We start from the raw sequence: 17,015 nt of genomic DNA, 5'->3' as shown, positions 1-17,015 counted from the left end.
TTCCTCGTAATCCTGCACCCAGAACTGCACCTGAAAGTAACGATGATACTGATAATGACGCTCAGCCCCTGTCTTAATACAGTACTGTAACTCAGCAAACTCAACAACTCCTAAAGTATTAAATTAATTGTATTATTTCATTAAAATATATGATTTTACCATTTACTTAGATTGTGGTATTGATTTTTACTGATATTTTGGTGGTTCACCCCCAGCTCTGTTTTTCCCATAGGCCCCGTTATTTCTGTTGTGTGATTTTCAATAATACAAGATTGCATGAGAACGCAACTACCATGTTATAGCAGAACACACTGTAATGACTTTTTTGGAGGCAATATAGAGAAGGTTATCTACGTTCATTCCAGCTACGGAGGGACTGTCTAATGTGGAGAAGTCAAGTGGATTGGTCCTGCACTTGTTAAAGTTTAAAAAAATTAAAGGCTATCTTACAAAAACAAGTAAGATCCTTAGGGGCTTGATGGTGTATGAGAAGTTATTTCCCCTTGTGGAAGATTCTAGGACCACATGACATAATATTACGCTTCACCGGGGTAGCACACTGGAAATCAAGTTCATTTTTCCCAATATCATCACAAAAGTTAAAGGTTTTGAAAGTTATGTAGAGTTCCACAATAATAACAGAAATTGCTGGAGAAACTCAGCAGATACATCAAACCTCCAACATCTATTTTTTGTTTTAACTTAGAATTCTTCAATTTACCTGTTGATAGGTAGGTTGACAGAAAGCATGGACTAGGTTTCTGTATTTAACAAGAATTACAATTTATTTCAAATAAACAGATTCTAAAAACAGATAAGTAGGCATAGATATGTGAAGACAAATGTAGGCCCTTTATAGAATGTTGCCAGGTTTGGAAGCTATTAGCTATGAGGAGAGATTGGAGAAACTTGGTTTGTTTTCACGTGTACATTGAAGGATAAGGGGCAACCTAATAGAAGTTGACAAAATTATGAGAGGTATGGATAGATTAGATTCCCTACAGTATGGAAACAGGCCTTTTGGCCCAACAAGTCCACATCAACCCTCTGAAAGTAACCCACCCAGACTCATTTCCCTCTGACTAATGCACCTCACACTATGGCAATTTAGCATGGCCAATTCACCATGGCACATCTTTGGACTTGTGGGGGGAAACCAGAGCACCCAGAGGAAACCCACACAGACACAGGGAGAATGTGCAAACTCCACGCAGACAGTCGCCCGAGGCTGGAATCAAACCCGGGTCCCTGGCACTGTGAGGCTGCAGTACTAACCACTGAGCCATCATGTCACCCCTTTGTGCAAGGGTCTGGAAGAGCTATCACTTAAAATTGGGCCATGAGAGGCTGCAGGGGTTTTTGGGTGCTCACCTTAGCGTGGGTGTTGTTTGGGGTACAAGAGGCACCATAGATAAGACTTGGAAAGTTTTGGAGGGTCTTTGACGGGAAGGACTTACTGGTTTTATTCTAACTTTGACAAAATATAAGAGCATGACAGAAGGTAGAGTCTTTTAAATATTTTGCTTCCACCAACCCCTACCATGAGTCTAAATAACTTCCTTGTGGGTCAGCTGGCCTAATCGGATGATGCACTATAATATCACCACCACCATTGCTCCCCCAAACAGCCCTATCCTTTGGTATTAAAATGCCATCTTTTCTCCAGATTTGGGAATTTTCCCAACTCCCACTGCTCACCTCAAGTGCAGGAAACAGGACCCATGAGTTTTCCATCATCTAAATACATCTTCCCTCTGCTGCATTCATGAAATAATATTATGCATTTCAGCATTTAGCTTTTGTTCCATGATAAATGTGCAAACGGCTTGTGTTAATTCTCTGGTGTATAATTATTGTAAAGATACTTTCTCTTTTTATTAAGAGCAATAATTTACAGGATGGCAGATGCCATATATTGATACAAGCTGTTCTTTCTTTTTGCGTTCATTAGCATGAGGATGTTTTCAATAAATGGGGATTAATTAGATTTTAATACAGCTGAAAGAAGTACTTAGGCTGCTAAAGTAATTGACAGGTAGAAATGAGGTAACAAATTCAAACTGCCTTAATCTCCAGCTTTAATTAATATTTGAGGCCAGATTCTTAAAAATGTTATTTCGCTGAAAAAAAATTGTCTTGTTATGAGGCACCAATTTTCTTGAGGTTGTCATTGCAAAAGTTTCATGAAAGAATGGCTGACATTTATAAACTTCACTCTCAATCCTGAATCCCTCCCATATGCTTCTGTCTTTTTTTATTTTCACTGGTCTCGCAAAACCATGAAGCCTCTCTGATTTCCCTCATCTACCTTACCACCTCCTCTTCCATGTTAACTTCCAGTCCCATCTCTAAGACAAAATATCATAGGGATTTACTGCTCTAGCCAGAAGTCAGTTTGAAGGCTGATAGTGGTGGAGCGGGTGGCTTGTAAAGTCCAGTAGCTGTCCTTCCCACCCACCCACCCACCCACAACCTCCCCGTGTCTGCGTGGGTTTCCTCCGGGTGCTCCGGTTTCCTCCCACAGTCAAAGATGTGCAGGTCAGGTGAATTGGCCATGCTAAGTTGCCCGTAGTGTTAGGTAAGGAGTAAGTGTAGGGGTAAGGGTGGGTTACGCTTCGGCGGGTCGGTGTGGACTTGTTGGGCCGAAGGGCCTGTTTCCACACTGTAATGTAATCTAATCTAATCTAACCTCTGTAAAATGACAGGCACTTAATGGCCTCATGTTTTATAAAGGCAGGGCATGGCCCAGACAATGCAGGAGGACTGGCAGCTTTTGATGCATGGGATGGTGATGGGCATTATTGGGGAATTTGCTTTCAGAACCATTGGAGGCAAACTCCTGCAAGATCATAAAGTGCACCCTTTGCCACTGGTTTAGTCGTTTTCCCCAATTTTCCTCAGCCTAGCATCTGAAGCCCAACATTTGGACTTGACTCACCCAAACTCTGACCCCAGACTTATCAGGGCCCCTTGGTGTGGTGGGATTGCCTGTGGTCCTAGTAGTAGGCACCACTCCTGATGCTTACTGGGGCACTACAGAACTGCTGTCAATCCAATCCACCCACAGGTACCCTAGAAAATCTGTCCCTCCTCAGGATGGGGAGGAAGCCTCACCTTAAAGCCAATATTAATGCTCCTGGCACCAGACTGCTGTGCCCCACCCATTCTTACGCACTCACTCATACATGAACACATACACACAACACTCACAGACTCAATCATTCACTTACACAGACTCACTTTAGTCATACAGATGGGTGGGGAGAGCAAGGGAATGCCATTCCCACGCAATCAAGCCCAATTCTGGAGATTTCAGCACGTAATCTACTTCAACCTCATTAGTGCAGTACTGATAAATTACTGCACTGTTGTAGGTGCCATCTTTCAGTCAAGATATTCACCCAGGTCCTCCCTGCCTTTGACAAAAGATCCCCTGGGATAATTTTGAAATAGACCAGGAAAATTTAACCTAACCTTACAAGAAGGGTAGTAAGGGCAAACCAGGGAACTATAGACCAGTGAGCCTGATGTCAGTGGTGGGCAAGTTGTTGGAGGGAATTCTGAGGGACAGGATGCATATATATTTGGAAAGGAAAGGATTCATTAGGAATAGTCAACATAGCTTTGTGCATGGGAAATCATGTCTAACAAAATTGATTGCATTTTTTGAAGAAGTAACAAAGAGAATTGATGAGATTCTATCCTTTTCCATCACTATTTTAAATGTTGGTGAATTATGGTCGCTGGCCCCAAAGTGCTCCCCCACTGACACCTCAGTCACCTGCCCTGCCTTATTTCCCAAGAGTAGGTCAAGTTTTGCACCTTCTCTAGTAGGTAAATCCACATACTGAATCAGAAACATTTCTTGTACACATTTAACAAATTCCTCTCCATCTAAACCCTTAACACTACAGCAGTCCCAGTCTATGCTTGGAAAGTTAAAATCCCCTCTCATAACCACCCTATTATTCTTTCAGATAGCTGAGATCTCCTTACAAATTGGAGATGTAGTGGGCAGTGAAGAAGGTTACTTCAGATTACAACAGGATCTTGATCAGATGGGCCAATGGGCTGAGAAGTGGCAGATGGATTTTAATTCAGATGAATGCAAGGTGCTGCTTTTTGGGAAAGCAAATCTTAGCAGGACTTATACACTTAATGGTAAGGTCCGAAGGAGTGTTGTTGAACAAAGAGACCTTGGAGTGCAGGTTCAAATTTCTTGAAAGTGGAATTGCAGGTTGATAGGATAGTGAAGAAAGCTTTTGTTCTGCTTTCCTTTACCGGTCAGAATATTGAGTATAGGAGTTGGGAGGTCACGTTGCGGCTGTACAGGACATTGGTTAGATCACTGTTGGAATATTGTGTTCAATTCTGCTCTCCTTCCTATCGGAAAGAAGTTGTGAAACCTGAAAGCATTCAGAAAAATTTATAAGAATGTTGCCAGGGTTGGAGGATTTAGGGAGAGCTGTAGGGAGAGACTGAACAGGCTGGGGCTGTTTTCCCTGGAGTGTCGGAGGCTGAGGGGTGACCTTATAGAGGTTTGCAAAATTATGAGGGGCATGGATAGGATAAATAGGCAAAGTCATTTCCCTTGGGTCGGGGAGTGCAGAACTAGAGGGCATAGGTTTAGGGGTGAGAGGGGAAAGATATAAAAGAGACCTAAGGGGCAACCTTTTCATGCAGAGGGTGGTACGTGTATAGAATGAGCTGCTGGAGGAAGTGGTGGAGGTTGGGACAATTGTAACATTTAAGAGGCATTTGGATGGATATATGAATAGAAAGGATATGGGCCAGGTACTGGCAGGTGGGACTAGATTGGGTTGGGATATCTGATCGGCATGAACGGGTTGGACCGAAGGGTCATTGCTGTACATCTCTATGACTCAACGACTATAACTTCTGTCCAACACCCGTGACAACAGGTGATCTGGTCATCATCACATTGCAATTTGTGGGAGCGTGATGTGCACAATTTGGTTGCCACGTTTTCTACTTTACATCAGTAAATATGCTTCAAAAGCACATCACTGGCTGTAAAGTATTTTGAGATGTGCTGAAATTGGAATAAACCCTATATAAATGCAAGGGTGTTTAGATGATTTCCAACAACAATCTCCTCTATATCTAGTATTCCATTGACCAGCTGTGTGTAGGATTGCCATTCGATCACTGCCTAACCAACTATAACAGTGTCCCATATCTTCACTAACTCTTCATCTATATGCTGCCTCTGTATAATATCAACAGTTAATGCAAGGATTGGTTCCAGGTGAATGACTTTGTTACCTAGCTCTATCCCCCATCTCATCTTTGCTGTCAGACCATGGATGTTCCACAGCCTAGGCTTATCTGAATGGAGCTTTACAAGTCTAAATCTTTTCCTTCATCAAGTTGACAGCATTTATTGTCTAACTTGGCTCAAACCTTTTCAGATGCTTCTGTTCAGCAAATCACTCTCCCCATCTGCAACCCACCTCCACTCCCTCAAACAATTCTGTTACTTCAATGCTGATCTTACATCCTCCTCCAGTCTGACTCATACAACACTGTGGCATCTCTGACCTACATTGTTCTTAGTCTTTATCATTTCTGTCTTCACTGCCGGGTTGCAGAGTTTCCTGTCCCAACACCTAAAGTTAAACCTGTAATTGTGACCTCTAATCCCTGTATGACCTTGACCTGCCAACAGCCAGCTCTGCGCTTTAGTCACCATACTCTGGTATTTTGGTCTCTGCCTCCTCATTATCATTCGCATCCCCATTGTCATGGTGCAGAACCTTCCAACACCTTGTTCCAGCACCATCCAACTCTCCACCCATCTGCCTCACATGTAAGAGGCTTCCTAAAGTGTCTGATCTCTCCATGACATTTAGTTTCAGTATTCCTATCCTATAGAAGCACCTGAGGAAGTCTCTTCCATTCAAGGCACAGCAAAAAAACAAAATCAATTGCTCCATGAATATAGCAATAGTTTTTAAAGTCATATAGTCATAAGGGCATATAGCACGGAAACAAACCCTTTGGTCCAACTTGTCCATGCTGACCAGATACCCTGAATAAGTCCATGCCCAGTTGCCAGCATTTTATCTATATCCCCCCAAACCCTTCCTATTCATATACCTATTCAGATGTCTTTTAAATGTTGCAATTGTACCAGTTTCCACCACTTTTTTCTGGCAGCTTACTCCATATATGCACAACCCTCTGCATGAAAATGTTGCCCCATAGATCCCTCTTAAATCCTTCCCCTCTCACCTTAAAGCAATGCCTTCTAATTTGGATTCCCCCAATCCTGGGAAAACACCTTGTGTATTTACTCTATCCATGCTTCTCATGATTTTATAAACCTTTATAATGTCACCCTGCACCCTCTGACTCTCCACGGAAAATAGCCTTGTCTATTCAAACTCTCCCTCTAGCTCAAACCCTCCAACCCTGGCAACATACTTGTAAATATTTTCTGAATCCTTTCAAGTTTCATGACATCCTTCCGAGAGGAGGGAGATCAGAATTGAATGCAGCATTCCAATAGTGGCCTAACCAATGTCCTGTACAGCCGCAACATGACCTTCCAATTCCTATACTCAGTGCACTGGCCAATAAAGGCAAGCATACCAAATGCCTCCTTCAGTATCCTATCTACCTGTAACTCCACATTAAAGTAACTTTTAGATCAAAACAGGTAGTACAGACTGAAACAGTGTATCACCAGCGTACACATACAATCAGGCATTAAATTTGCTTTATTTCTCTGACTAAAAAAATACTTTTCAACTGACAGGAGGAGCCGTTCCCCTTTTAATCTATCAACAGGTCCTGCAGCCCATGATTTGCCTGCCATAGCTTCAGACCTGCTTTTTCCTCAACTCTCTTGTATCACCTGTCAAAATGTATACCCAGTGTTGAGGTAAAGTTGAGGGCCATTATCTCGGATCCCAGGCGATCCACAAGTGAACAGCACAGTGGCCCAGCAATCAGCACTGCTGCCTCATAGTGCCAGGGACCCATGTTCAATTCCAGCCTTGGGTGACTGTCTGTGTGGAATGTGTGCATTCGCCCTGTATCTGTGTGAATTTCTGTCAAGCGCACTAGTTTCTATCCACAATTCCAAAAAATGTGCAGGTTAGGTGAATTGACCATGTTAACTTGTCCCATGGTGTCCAAACATGTGCATGTTAGGTGGAATATCCAATATATATGCAGGATTGGGGCTGATTCTGGGTGGGATGCTGTTCAGGGCAGATGATGCAGACCTATTGGGCTGAATGGCCTCTTTCCACACTATATAGATTCAACGATTCAAATCATAATGGGATTTCCCTACTCCCACCAATGGAGTTGACCTTAGTCCTGTTGGTTTTTGAAGGGAGTTTGACCTGCATTATTTAAATCAGACCCAGGTGTGAAAATAAGCCAGACCTCAGGTTGTGGTTTTGGTAAACATTTCCATGTGGATTAGCCTCTCGCCTAACCCAGCCTAAATAAAAATTATACCCTCACAGATCGATGCCTTACATGTTCAAATATTTAAGTGAAGATTTTATCTTTATTTTGAAGTTGCACCGATCCAGTGGATGGATTTGAATGCCATTGTGAATCAGGAAGGATGAATTCCAAGTGTGACACTAATGTTAATGTATAGTGCATTTAATATTTGCTTATGGAGAATCTTTGAACAGAGCTTGTGATATATAGAATAAAGTACAACTACAGATTTCCACTTTGGGCACAATGAGAGCAAACAAGACTCAAGACTGCACAAATTTGGAAAAGATTTTGACTGCCAATCCTTTGCATATTGCTAGATGCAAACTGCAGCAATGAAAAAGAAATTGGGCAATGTCTTAGACAGGACTTTCTTTGCCCTTGCGTCAATCCATCATTGACAGCTCTCAGTTAATTTAAAATCACTGAAAGTAGCTTTTCCAAAATGCACAGAATCATTTCTGAACCATATCAACGTGGATTAGTCAGTTATTTCAGATTAAATTAAAGAAATGTTACGTTTAGAAACTCTTGAAATATGCCAAATATTGTCTTTACTTGCAAAGAATCAACTTCAAATTCCAATTTTTTTTAATGACTACCAACCAGTTTTATAATTAGTGAAGCTTCACATGGCAGTCATTTAGTTTGGAGGTTGGAGCAGTATCTAACGCAGTGATTTATCTATCAGTCACTTATAAACCAGATAGTCACTAATGTCTTCAATGGGGAATTTTGGAGAAAGCTTTTCACAGAATCACAGAAATGTTACAATGTATAAGGAGGCCATTCTTCCCATCACGTCTGCAACAGCTCTTCAATTGAGTGTTTTAACTAGCCCTAATTTCCTGCTTTTTCCCCATATCCTTGCCCACTACTTCTATTCAAATAATCATTCATACCCTCTTTAATCTCTCAGTTGAACCTGTCTTCACCACATTTCCAGGCAATGCATTCCAAAACCTAACTACTTGCTGTGTAAGAAAAGTTTCTTCCTCACATCACATTCTATTAATCAGAGAGTAGGTTATGTGAGACTTACTGTCATACGAAATAGTTAAGGTGAGTGACATGGAAACATTTAAGGGGAGATTAGATAGCCCTCTTATGGGGAAAGGACGAAAGACTGCTGATAGCTATCTGCAAACTGTCAGCCTAGCAGATTGACCAGTTCCTCTCTGTTAGTGAATACTTAAAGTTCAAGGTGAGAGGAAATCAGCTCCATGCCCTTGTGTAGCCAATGAGATAATGGATTGTTTTTGTGAACTGTGTCCCCCAAGTAACACTTTTAAGGTCACCTGTGAAATTTCTGCTTCACAGAGATGACTATCTTCAACCAACAATAATTAATAACGTGGTTTTTGAACAGGGCGGAGTTGGACAATACATCTCACATGCAGGGTACTATGATTACAGATGTCTTTAACCTGTACTATGAAAATGCTGGATTAATACACTGTCCCTTGAATGGCCTCACATTGCTCACACATAGAGCCTGAATGCTCAGACAGATACTAACCCACTCTGGATGTTTTCACAGCCATTTTCCATTTTCAGCATGCATTTGCAATTTTTGTAAATATAGAAGGCAATGCAGGTCACACTTGGCACAGTGAGTCACAGACTAAGCCTGGTAATAAGTCCCCCACCTTCCTACAGGCCTTCATTCTCCTTTCTTCTTGGTACTTCTTGTCAAGCTCACCAGTGCTGAGCTTCCTCATTTTCTCAAATACATTTTTTGAATGATGATTTCATCTCTCAGCATTGCCCCCGAGCCCCAGCTCAGAAGTTTAGTCATGCCAACTTGTTGCTCTTCCCGATTTCTGTACAGCTCTCCGACTGATTTCCTATGAATCCCAGGGCTGATTGAACTGAACTGACAGGATTCACCCTGCTCCACTCCCTGGACTGTAGAGGTACAAACCCCTAACCCTGACAGCCCCAAGTAGCCAGCTGACTGTTTCCCAGCCCTAGACAGATATTAGAGGCTATGCTTGACTTGTGCTGAGACTTCTAACAGAAAGCTGTCTCCCTTGGCCTGAGTGAAAACTGCACCACTATGACTTTGCAACATGATCATTTGGTTTGGAATGGCACTGTGTTTGCCATGTAATTTGTTGGCAAATGCTACAGGTGTGAGCTTGATGTAGGATGATGCCCACATACAGCAACAAGTCTACCTCCTTGCTTGAGGACTGTAGACAGCTGTGACAAGCAGCCTAGCTTTGTTCCTGTGCTGAAAGGCAAGTCAAGACAGGAGGACAGTAAGCTTTTAAACTCTGATTGAGGGGGAACGTGTAAAAACAGCAAGGCCGTGTAGAGATACAGTGACCATCCAAGTGAATGTAAAGTGAGTAAGCACTAAGAGAACAAGCAAGTCTGCCTGAGATACACCCTGAGCCAAATCGTGAGCTGAAACCATCAGGCACCTGCTCAGACTTCTGCATCAGGAATTGTTCCTGTCATACTTCTTTCTGACATGAAGGGAAATGGGAAAATGCATATCAATAGGGTGAGATTATGTACTATTGAGATGTCAATGCAGGCAAATAAACTCCTTCCCGCTCACTGGTGAGATTCCTATCTTTCTGTTCAAAACCTGGCAGCAGTATCAGTCTTTTTATTCTTAGGACTGAGAATCTCATTCCTGCTGATCTTGCCATATTTTCCTAATGCTCATGTTATTCACCAACGCCCATGTTATTCAGGTTCTTGGTAGATACTGCCTATTAATTCTGTTTCAGGTGCTGCTACATTTTTGCAGCACTTTCTGTTTTTATTTTTAAGTAGATCATAGGCAGATAGTTAAGTTCCAACAATGTTGCCTCAAGCCAAAACAGAAAGGATCCCTTCTGCAAATGTATTATTTTCTCTCACTATCATATAGAATCCTCTTATATAAAATGCTGACATTCTCGGTCAGTTATGTGATGCAGGTCTGTGTCCTTTGGAAACCACATGGGGATCACAGATCTTATTTCACAGAGGATAATTATAGCAGGATAAGATCTCATCAATCTAATTCCAAAAGTTAAAGGGCAATATATAATACACCATGAAATTTGATTTCCTTATTTTTATATCTTCCCACATAAGCAGCGAAAAATGATCCAGTGAGTTGATTTGATTTGGCTTTGAGTCAGATTGCCCCCCAGAGACCTAATCACACAATTGAAGCTCACACTTTAGTACGGCATTGAGAGAATATTGCACTGTTGGAGGTGTCAGCTTCCATGACATACTTCAAGCCAAGCTTCCATCTGCCTTCTACAAAAGGTATGCAAAAAAGATGCCATGACTCTGTCATGACTAACATTTATCCATCAACATTTTGACTTGTGAAATCAGATGATTTATTTCTTTGCCATTTATTGACTGCCATATTACCTATCTTACACTAGTAACCACACTTTGGAAACTACTACATTTGTTGTCACCCACCTTAGGAGATACTGTGAAAGTTGTGACAGGTAGGCACGGTGGCTTCTTGGTTAGCGCTGCTGCCTCACAGCACCAGGGACCCAGGTTTGATTTCAGCCTCGGGCAGCTCTGTGTGGAGTTTGCACGTTCTCCCCGTGCCTGCGCGGGTTTCCTCCAGGTACTCCGGTTTCCCCCCACAATCCAAAGATGTGCAAATCAGGTGAATTGGCCATGCTAACTTGTCCATAGTGTTTGGGGCATTAGGCAGGGATAATTATAGGGTCAGGGTGGGTTACTCTTTAGAGGGTCGATGAGGACTTTTCGGGCCGAAGGGCATGTTTCCATCCTGTAGGGAATCTGATCATAAATGTGTAAATCCTTTGCAAGGAACACATTGTTCAATTGATTAGAATGGAAACTGTGACAGTGGGTAAAAATGAATTGTAAATGCTTCATCTTTCAGGACAAATTTCATTCATGGACATTCCTCAGCTTAATTTGATTGTTTTTAATTGAAATTTGAAGATAACTCTAATTACTACCTATATATAATCTTTCAGACATAAACAGACAATTCTGCCCAAAGATTCCACACTCCTATGTATTAATAGCTCTCAGAAGTCTCCTTGCAACCATTCCCAATCTACCCCCATATTCATCTCTTTTTTTTCTCATGTGTACATCAAACCTCCCCTAAGATGTATTCTATTCACATCATTCAGTTTATAAGAAGTGACCTGTACATTTTACTGCTCTATGTGTCAAGACTACAACTGCTGAAGAATAAGAATTAAGTTCTTAGTTAAAGTAATCCAAAGACAGACTGCTTACACTTTTATAGAGACAATCATGAAATTTGATTCCCAAAGCATCAATGCTAAAATTCCAGAGCAGCATTTAATAAAATTGGAACTTGACTTGATCTTACACAGTAAATCATTGTCCTAATAAACCTCCATATTTTTCTACAACAGCATATCCTCTGAGTCACCCTTCAGCTTTTCATAATCTTGGCTGGAGATAATACTACCGTAGCTTTGACAAAAAGGTTAAAGAACAAAATAGACGATCTGTCGTGAAACTTTGTTAAATATCCAGTAAATCTTCAGCAGCATCTAATGTGCAATTAAACACAAAGAGGAGATCTCTAGCTCTATTCACTAATTGTGTGGCGCATCAAGCAAAGATGTTGGTGGTTGCAAGTAAATAAAAACTCCAACAATTTACAAATGCAGTGGCTTGTTTACTGCCTGCTGTGTAAATCATTAAGGACATCTTACTTAAATCCTCACTATTATTTCCAAATTAATTGCATTTCACAGAAATTGTAATGGAAATTCAACAAAAATGCAAACTGAGTTGTCGGCCAAGGTTCAGAATAATCTTCTGTTTTGATCCAGCCTCCTTACGTCCAAGCCCACAGATATTCGTTAATCAGCAGTTTTCACTCTGCTGGATTTAAGCACAACTGTTTGTATTCATAGTGGATGGAATTTTATGGAAGCCTGCACATTGTGAGCTGTGGTGATATTTGTGGCTGAAACTCTTAAGAAGTCCTATGAGGCCTATTCTGATGTCAGGAGCAACTCACTGCATCTGAGGCCAGTTTCTCATTAGGCAGCAGTGAGTTGCCAATTAAGGGGAATATTGCTTGTTAAGTCCCTTATTACTATCTCAATAATATGCAACTGCCTATCTTACCGAATGTGATAAATAAACAACGCCTCAAGAATTCTAGACACTGAAATCAGAGTAGGTACTTGATGACTTCAGCTCACTGCATGCTGCAAAGAACCCCAAAATGCATATCCCCAAAAACCTCAGGGCATGATCCATGAGCACGAGCTGCAGTACCCTCAGCTATGGGCGTTGGTGTCTGAGATTTACTGACTTCTCATGACCATTCTGGCACCTCCACTCTCCACATGCAGGATGGTTAAGAATCAGAGATAACCTGCATTGCAGGGTGAGTTGCCAATGAACATTGAAAGGCTGCTGTAAGGATGCTTCATATGTAGAGGTAGACACCTAACTCACAAATGGGACCAAGCTGCAATTCAAGGCTACTTGCATTCTCTCTTAGTGCTCACTACTTAGTTCCTTCCAGATGAGGTGTCTATGCCCATGTGTGGTCATATACCATCATCTCACCCCTTGAGGCCAGGCTGCTCTTGACCATGAGCAAATGCTCTTCTGCATTATGGCTGAAAATGTGTTGCTGGAAAAGTGCAGCAGGTCAGGCAGCATCCAGGGAACAGGAGAATCGATGTTTCGGACATAAGCCCTTGTCGATTCTCCTGTTCCCTGGATGCTGCCTGACCTGCTGCGCTTTTCCAGCAACACATTTTCAGCTCTGATCTCCAGCATCTGCAGACCTCAGTTTCTCCTCTTCTGCATTATGCCATCCCCAAACATGCTTTACTTAATCCCCCATTACGAATACAGTGGATTCTTCTCAATTGTCATACCCCCCTCCCCCCAGTACCAGCCTGCAGCCCCAATCCCTATGAATAGGTTTCTGATACACCTTTCTGCAGCAGCTACCACATGCCACCACCCTCCCCCCATTCCCCTTACTTTCGCTAGACGAACCCAATAAACTGACCATGACCCATCCCTTGAGCAACCTAACTGGACAGCCTCTGATGAGAACACAGTCAGTCTTCAGGAAGGGTCAGTGTATATCCCACACTTAGCAGTCACCTCTTAAATTAGGGGCTGGAGAGGAAATGTGGGCCAGTGCAGGTATATGAAAAAGGGGGATAGACACCTTGGAGGTTCGAAGCCTATGGGGTTTACAAGGAAGGGTATTAGGGAAGGGATTTGGATGTTTGGAGCCTCACTGACATTTAGAGTTGAAGGCTGGAAGCCACTGACTGAAGAACATTCACTGTTGCCTTCGATTATGCTGCAAATCAAAATTACAAAACGGGGAAGAAAATAGCTGCATCTCACCAATGTGTGGTTTTTCAGAAGTCAGTCACATTACACACAGAACCATACATTCTACAGTACATGGACCTGTAGGACCCTAATCTCTGGTTATCCAATTGCATTGGTTCACTGTGTGCTCCCCATAGCTGGCCAAGTAATTCATACCATCACTTTGGACATGGATATTTTGCCATAAAGGACAATGGAGTATCTGCCTTGTTCATCCTGCTTTCAGATGCTGCAGCAGCCTCTCAACATAACAGTTTCTATATTGTACCTGCTTTGTGGCCATGAAGTTAAGAATTATGTTGGTATAGTTACAGTTGGGGCTACACAGAGACACAAGCAAATAGATATAGTGCAAAATCAATCAAATATATTCAAACATGATAGGTTATATACTGCACAATGTCACCCACATCACGAAAGTGCACTCAAAATGTTTATTTCTTTCTTTCCTTTCTATCACACCTTTGTGTTTTTCCAGGTTTCACAACTGGGTACAGTGGCCCTGCTCGCTATTGGAGATTGTTGGTCCTGAAGGTTTGGTTGGGTGACTCCAGGGGCGTTTGTGTCCAGATAGCACTGAAATGTTGAGGCTCTCCTTGCCAAGCCACCTGAGCCTAAATTCCACTGATCGGAGGGGGTCAGGCATTATGGAAGTGACGGGTCTGGTTGCTTCTGCGGTGTCCTGAGTGGAGACTTCTGAGGTGCCTGTGTGTGTCTTTCCTTCTCCTGCTGGGTGCCTTAGAAGATAGACAAAATGAATCAGACAGCACGCTGTGAATAGGGATCTGCTGCTATCAATAGTCACAGCTGATTCTGGTGAGCACCACTCAAGCTGAAAGGATGGGATGGTTTGATACTTCTGTTAGAGGGAGGGTAAACATTTGATTTGATTTGATTTGATTTATTGTTGTCACATATGCCGAGGTGCACTGTAAAGTTTTGATTTGCATACAGTACAGGCAGATCATACCTTACAAAGTGCATAAGGGTAACAGAATGGAGCAAGGAATACAATGTCATAGATGCAGAGAAGGTGCACAAAGAGCAAGATCAACCTTAAATTTGAAATTTGACAGGTCCATTGAGAAATCTAGTAACCGTAGGGAAGAAGTCATTCTTGAATCTGGTGGTACGTGTGTTTAAGCATTTGTTAGTTCAGCCTGATGGAAGAGGTTGGAAGAGATTATAACTGGATTGGGAGGAGTGCTTGATGGCGTTGGTGGCCTTTCCTGAGGCAGCAGGAAGTATAGATGGGGTCAATGGATGGAAGGTTGGCTTGCAAGATGGGATTTGGCTTCTCACCTTTTCCACAAGAAGGAAATTGAAATGCCTTTTGAAGGCAACACAGTGGCTCAGTGATTATGCTGCTGCCTCACAGCACCAGGGACCCAGGTTGGTTTCAAGCCTCGGGCAACTGGCTGTGTGGAGTTTGCATGTTCTCCCCATGTCTGTGTGGGTTTGCTCCAGTTTCCTTTCACAATTCAAAGATGTGCAGGTTAGGTGCCATGCTAAATTGCCCATAGTGTTCCGGAATGTATGGTTAGGTGCACTAGCCAGAGTTAAATGTAGTGGAATGGGTTTGGGTGAGATACTCTCCGGAGGGTCAGTGTTGACTTGTTGGACTGAAGGGCCTGTTTACACACTGTAGGGATTATAAGGTTTACCATGAGTATACAAGGACTGTGCCCTCAACTAGGGCCAGTCTTTCTAATATTAATAGGTCGGTATACTTCAAAAACCAAGTGAGTCTTTCCTCATTCATTCTTGAGGATGTCAGCATCACTGGCAAGGCCAACATTACTTCCTTCTGAATAATGGATTTAAGTGATGAAATGAAATATTCTTTGATAGTCTTCTCTTGTTTTAGTGCTCTGGCTGTTTGAGAACAGTACAGGAAGATTTGTTGGTTGGATATGAAATTTGCTTTTCTGGTTTAACAAAGAAGAATGGGCTATTAAATACAACAGAGCTGAAAAATGTGTTGCTGGCAAAGCGCAGCAGGTCAGGCAGCATCCAAGGAGCAGGAGAATCGACGTTTCGAGCGTAAGTCCTTCTTCAGGAATGAGGAAGGTGTGCCAAGCAGGCTAAGATAAAAGGTAGGGAGAAGGGACTTGGGGGAGGGGTGTTGGGAATGCGATAGGTGGAAGGAGGTTAAGGTGAGGGTGATAGGCTGGAGAGGGGGTGGTGGTGGAGAGGTCGGGTAGAAGATTGCAGGTCAAGAAGGTGGTGCTGAGTCCGAGGGTTGGGACTGAGATAAGGTGTGGGGAAGGGAAATGAAGAAGTTGGAGAAATCTGCATTCATCTCTTGTGGTTGGAGGGTTCCTGGGTGGAAGATGAGGCGCTCTTTTTCCAAGTGTCGTGTTGCCATGGTCTGGCGATGGAGGAGGCCAAGGACCTGCATGCCCTTGCGGAGTGGGAAGGGGAGTTAAAGTGTTCAACCACGGGGTGGTTGGGTTGGTTTGTGCGGGTGTCCCAGAGATGTTCTCTGAAACACTCCGCAAGTAAGCGGCCTGTCTCCCAAATGTAGAGGTTGGAGGCGGTGGATGGGAGATCCCCTGAGGTGATGAGGTTATGGATGGTCTGGGAGATGATGGTTTGGTGGTGGGAGGTGGGGTCATGGTCAAGGGGGCAGTAGGAGGAGGTGTCCGCGAGCTGGCATTTAGCCTCAGCAATGTAAAGATCGGTGCGCCAAACTACTACCGCGCCTCCCTTGTCAGCTGGTTTGATAGTGACGTTGGGGTTGGACCGGCAGGAGTGGAGGGCTGCACGTTGCGAGGGTAAGAGGTTGAAGTGGGTGAGAGGGGTGGACAGGTGAGGCGGTTAATGTCACGGCGGCAGTTGGCTATGAAGAGATCGACCATCCATAGCCTCACCACTTCAAGGGATCTCCCATCCACCGCCTCCAACCTCATAATCCCACAACCCCACACTGCCCGTTTCTACCTCCTGCCCAAAATCTACATACCTGACTGCGCCGGCCGGCCCATTGTCTCAGCCTGCTCCTGCCCCACCGAACTCATCTCTGCATACCTCAACACGATCCTATCCCCCTTAGTCCAAGAACTCCCCACCTACGTTCGGGACACCACCCACGCCTTCCACCTCCTCCATGATTTTCACTTCCCCGGCCCCCAATGCCTTATCTTCACCATGGACATCCAATCCCT

Source organism: Chiloscyllium plagiosum, chromosome 3, assembly GCF_004010195.1.
Source record: "Chiloscyllium plagiosum isolate BGI_BamShark_2017 chromosome 3, ASM401019v2, whole genome shotgun sequence".
In the NCBI taxonomy this organism is placed as follows: Eukaryota; Metazoa; Chordata; class Chondrichthyes; order Orectolobiformes; family Hemiscylliidae; genus Chiloscyllium; species Chiloscyllium plagiosum.
Note: the sequence above shows the minus strand (reverse complement) of the source record.